A 6,389-nucleotide genomic window follows, 5' to 3' on the forward strand; every position below is an offset into this window, starting at 1 on the left:
TTCAGTGGGGATGCTATTTATTAATTGACATTTTTTATTTATCAATATACATAGATATGAGAACTGGTTAAAATTGTTACTGATATATTTTAAAAAAATTCCTAAATTTTGTGATATATAGAAACAGATCAGATTGAAATCATCCCATTAAATAATGCCAGTACAGCGACTAATCCATTGAACACAACTCATCATTGTTAAGCCTTAGTGTTAATTTTACAGCGATGAATTTAGTCCATTTCCATTTCTTGTTTTTGTTAAAATCAGGATACTTGGTAACGAGAATACCTAATTTTAGCAACGAACCTTGAAATTATTTGTGGCTGGGGAGCCACTTATAATTTTAGAAGCTATATGTACCTAGGAATGTTGTAAGATTAAGGACAGGGAAGGGAAGGAGCAATAAGAAACCAACAACAACAGCAAAAGAAAAAAAAGGGTGCGAAGCGAAATGGCAAACAAATACATTGTTGCATTGTTGTTGTTGTTGGTGTGCTTTGTCGTCGCAGAAGCTTACGATTATGTTGAGGCACCGCCTAGGTTCAGTCCCAGACAAAAATTTTGCTACAGGGAATGCTATAATCAATGCGCTTTTCCCGCACCCTTCTGCAATTGGTGGTGTTGTAAAGGCTGCATATTCCAAGTTGTCTTAGGTAAGTTATTTTGCTTCCATGTCATACAGCAATGATTAATTTATTAAGAGTAGTATGATTATTTTTTTTTATAATTACATTTTAAATTAGATCAGTACTCTTACCAAAACCTTCCTAATTTGATAAGACTTACAATAAATTAAAAATAGTAAATAAATGAAAATTAATTATTTTTTAATTTTTATTATTTAAACACGGGATTTAATTTACGAATCAAACCAAATCCAAATTATTTTTAAACATTTTAAATATGGGTTTTATTTTTCTTATGTTGCATGAGACAAGTTGTCTCATGCAACACACAAAAAGTGAATGGGACCCACTAAAAAAGAAGAGAGAGAAAATAAAAAAGTGGGTCCCATTCACTTTTTGTGTGTTGCATGAGACAACTTGTCTCATGCAACATAAGAAAAATAAAACCCTCTAAATATACTCATTTGTCTTTTTTCCTCTCCTCTTTTGGAAATGTGTATGGTAGGAAAAGAGAAGGGGAAATTAGTCCATTCCTGAATAGTCCCAAATTTTTTTGTTACGTCCAAATTCCTAATCTGAAGAGTAATATGATACTTTTGCTTAAAATAGAATAAGAAGATAGATACGTCACCTTAAGTTGAACTGGGCTTCGGCCAAGTTCTAGTGGATTTCAAATGTTTGGGTCTAGACCCAACTTAAATTTGATCCATTGCTGACGGTTAGGTCGGACACAAAGCCCACGGGCGAAGACATTTTTAGTCCAAAAAACTTAATACAAAAGAATATTTCAGTGTCACATTTATATATAAGAGCATCTTCTGTCCAACAATGCACATTTTTTTGTTCGATTTTGAAGAAAAATATCATATAGCAAAAGGTCAATTTTTTTTTTTTTTTAAAAATGGGGATTTAACAAAAAGAAAAAAAAATTGGAAACAGAGAATATGATACAAAATTTTGTTTGAATTGATTGTTTGGTATAGACTTCTAGACTTGATTCTTAATTTGTGTAAGTCAATCATGTAGACCTAATAATAGACCCAATGACCTAAAAATTAAGCCCAGTACTTGTCACTAAGGGTGTGCAAAAAAAATTGGTTCACTTGTCCTGCCCTTGATCCGACCCATAAATACCCATATTTTTTGAACTGGTTTAAATACTGACCCACTTTTATTTGGGTCAGTTTTCGACCTGACTCGTTTTAATATTGACCCACTGACCCAAAACTTGACCCATACCCATTATGTGAAAAAAAAAATCACAATTACATTAAAAGAAAAGTTTTAACGTAAAACAATTTCGTCAACATTTTTTATGGAAAATATTTTCATAAAATTTTTGCAAAAATTTTTGACGAAAAATATTTTCATCAAAATTTGTGACTAAAAACATATCGGTAAAAAAATTTGACGGAATATTTTTTTTGTCAAATTTTTTTACGGAATCTAAATTTCGTCAAAATATTTCACAAAAAAATATATTCATAAAATATTTCGACGAAATACATTTTCATCCAAATTCTTTGACGGAAAAAAATTTCATCAAAATTCTTTACAGATTTCAAATTTCGGCAAAAGTTTTCGACGGAAACATTTTCGTTAAACTTTTTGACAAAAAAAAATTTCGACGAAATTTTTAGCGAAACACATTTCTATTAAAAAAATTCGACTAAATATTTTCGTCAAGTTTTTTGATAAAGAATATATCCATCAAAATTTTCAACAGAACACATTTCTATAAAAAAAATTTCGTAAATTTTTTTGACAAAAACATTTCGATAAGAAATTTTGACAAAAAAAATATTTTGTCTAAATTCTTTAGAGAATTTAAATTCCGTCGAAAGTTTCAAATGAAACATTTTCTTCAAAACAATTTCCATTGAAAATTTCGACGAAACACATTTCCATCAAAAAATTTCGACGGCAAAAAATTTCATTAAAATTCTTTGCAGATTTCAAATTTTGGCGAAAGTTTTCGACGGAAATATTTTTGTCATCAAAAAATTTTGACGGCAAAAAGTTTCATCAAAATTCTTTACAGATTTCAAATTTTGTCGAAAGTTTTCGACGGAAACATTTTCGTCATCAAAAAATTTTGACGGCACAAAATTTTGACGGCAAAAAATTTCATCAAAATTCTTTACAGATTTCAAATTTCGGCGAAAGTTTTCGACGGAAATATTTTCGTCATCAAAGAATTTTGACGGCAAAAAATTTCATCAAAATTCTTTACAGATTTTAAATTTTGGCTACAGTTTTCGACGAAAACATTTTCGTCATCAAAAAATTTTGACGACGAAAATTTTCGACGGCAAAAAAATTCATCAAAATTCTTTACAGATTTCAAATTTCGGTGAAAGTTTTGGACGAAAAAATTTTCGTTAATTTTTTTGACAAAAAAAAATTTTCATCGAAATTTTTAGCGAAACACATTTCCGTCGAAAATTTTCAACTAAATTTTTTCGTCAAGTTTTTTGATAAAAAATTTCCATCAAAATTTTCAGCGAAACACATTTCTATAAAATAATTCCGTAGATTTTTTGACAAAAAAAACATTTTGACGAAAAAAACATTTTGTCAAAATTCTTTAGAGAATCTAAATTTCGTCGAAAGTTTCAAATGAAACATTTCCGTCAAAATTTTTGTCAGAACACATTCCCATCAAAATTTTGAACGAAAAACATTCCGTAAAATTTTTGACAAAATTCTTTTTTCGTTTAAAACATTTGATGGAAGAAATCATTTTCGTCAAAACTGTTGACGGAAACTAAATTTCAATAGAAATTTTTTTTTTTGTAAAAATTTCGACGAAAAAATAATTTTGTGACGAAATTTTCGTCTTTTGCAACGTAAAAATTTCGACAAAATTTTGTGAGAAAACCAAGTCAAAAACGGGTCAGGTCAGATTTGACCCAGTTCAGAAACCAAGTCAGGTCAGATCCAAACTGGTTCTGAACTAGTTCAACAAAATCCAATCCAAGTCAGACCTGACTTGGATCAAATTAAAGCGGGTCGGGTCAAAATACCTGACCTATAAAAACCAAGTTGGGTCGAGTCAGACAAAAACCTGACCCGACCTGACCCATGCACAACCCTACTTGTCCCACTGACCTGGACCATGTTGGTCATGAATAGATCTAATCCATAAAAAAAGGAACAGCTTAAATATGCTCATATTCATGTCTAGATCGTGCTGTATATTAAAAGTTAATTTTTTTCCCCCAAAATATAAATTTTTGTATTTAATTATATATTTGTTAAAGGAAAAAATATTTGTCTTTTTTTTTTTTTGGAGTTACCCAACCCTAATTATCTCTTTGAGACGAGTTGCTCCCTCCGGTATCCCCACGAGCTTCGACTTTTTGAGCCGGCTATGGGAAAAAATATTTGTCTTTTAAACGATATAAATTTATACTATTTTAAATTAAAAAAAGACACAACTTATTATATTTATAAATACTAAATCCTTTTTTTAAAATATAATTGTTTAAGGAAAAAGAGAGAGACATTATTTAATAGTAAAAAACTATTATGATGTTATATAAGATAAGTTTTCTTTCCTATACATCACTTAATAACTATGCAGTCTTTTTTTTCCCTTTAAAATGGTGGGCCCACATTTTTGTGTTTATGACATGAGATAATTATCTCCTTTAACATAAGATTAATAACACTTTTTTTTTGGTAATCAATAACACCCTATTTAATATTATATAGCAATACAGATAACACATTTTTATTTTTATTTTGGTAATAGATAACACATTTTTATTTGGAATAAGTTATAGTTACTATCTCTTTTTGTTACTACTTGTTACTACTAAATCGTAACCGTTGATTTTTGGCAATTTAACGATTATAATTTATTGGAAATTAATAATGAATTAATAAGTATGACCCAATAAATTATAACCGTTAGATTGACAGAAATCAACGGTTACGATTTAGTAGTAGCTAGTAGTAACAAAAAGAGGTAGTAACTATAACCTTTCACTTTTTTTTTTACTTTAACTTCAATTGCAATTTTTTAACTATTTGGTATGATAAATTCTGAACGAAAATATTCAAACGTAACGCAGGAGTATAGTAGTTCTATGTATATGTTTATTTTTAATTATGTTGTTTGTATCTATGTAGAACCTTATAAAAATTTGTATCGATGGACTTTTAAGTTTGAAATGTCTCTCTATGCTGCAGAGGACAAACATGACGGCAGAGACAAGATAACTGCTCTAATTCCAAATGAAGAAGACTATGCCAAAGCCCCTGCCTTTGTCAAAGCCAAAGCCCCTGCCTTTGCCAAAGCCAGAGCCAGAGCCAGAGCCAGAGCCAGATCCAAAGCCAAAGCAACTAAATCGCGAACTAAGATAACCAACAAAGCATGATTGGCAGAAGGCACTAATTCGGAATACATGCCCTTCCCTCTTTCATCATTGCTTGCCATTTGCTACCACCATAGTAATACCAATAAAATTTTATCCGTGATATTTTTCATTCTCTTCTTTTCTTTCTCAGCAATTGTTCTTCCCTCTCTATCGGCTTTTTAAGAAGGCTATATATTGCTTAATACGCATACATGGGCTGTGTGTTATCGAAGTTAGGGTCGAATTCACTATTTAGATTGAAATAATACTCAAATACAAACAATTTTTTCGCATAAATATGTTCAAACAACATTTGCGTGTATTGTATTTTAAGAATATTATAAAATTAGTTAAAATTAAAATTATCAAATAGATTAATATTTATCCTTTTAAATAATGACGTATAATTATATCATTGTTTTTTAGGTAATAAAGGAGGGCCTTAGCCCAAAGAAACACAAAAACTAAACAGATTCTAACGCCTGAATCCTACCACTAGTCTCCAACATAGCTTCAACTAATCCATTTGCATCATCATCAAGTAACGTCTTGATCCTGTCAGGAGGTGAATTGAGCACAAGCATGTTCCTCTGATGGCAGTTCTGGAGACCATTCTTTGCTAGCCAATCTGCCGATTTATTAGCCTCACGTCTGATGTGCTTGATTCCAATATCTCTTTGAGTCTTAAGGAGCTTCTTGATCCTTATAGAAATTTGCAGATCACCCCTTTGATCACTGGTTGATGAGACACTTGTTACAGCTTCCATCGAGTCTAACTCAATGGCTACGTTCCTATAGTTTAGTTTCCTTACTAAAAGGATGCCTTGATAAATAGCCCACAATTCTGCTGCTAAACTGCTGCACTTCCCAACATAATAAACAAAGCCACTTAACCACATCCCCCTATCATCCCCAATTAGACCTCCGCAAGCACCAATACCATTTTGTCTACCAACAGCTCAATCCACATTGATTTTAAAGGAAACTATTTGTGGATTGATCCATCCTTCACTATGATTGTTGACTGCACCCACTAAATTTCGCAGGATAGATTCAAAATAAGCATGACGAATGCTCTATATGACCTTCAAAATACAAATCTTGGATCTATTTGGTCTCTTGAACTCACTATCATGAATATCAATATTTCTCCATTTCCAGAGAAACCAACAAGATACATAGAAGATGTCTCTCCAATCCTTACTCCATCTTCCCCAGCCTTGAGTTCTGATGTTGAGGTCGAACCAATCTGTGCCAATGTTGTTCTGGAAATTCATAGGAACTCTGCCTTCAAACCAATCACTCCAAAGCTTCTTTGCATGCTTGCAATCTTTAAGAACATGCATGGGGGATTCTGTTTGACCTGGACAAGATAGGCAATCTTGTGTCCCCTTACCCC

This window comes from Gastrolobium bilobum, unplaced genomic scaffold (assembly GCF_033153095.1).
Source record: "Gastrolobium bilobum isolate Gb01-03AN ecotype WA unplaced genomic scaffold, APGP_CSIRO_Gbil_v1 utg9368, whole genome shotgun sequence".
NCBI lineage: Eukaryota > Viridiplantae > Streptophyta > Magnoliopsida > Fabales > Fabaceae > Gastrolobium > Gastrolobium bilobum.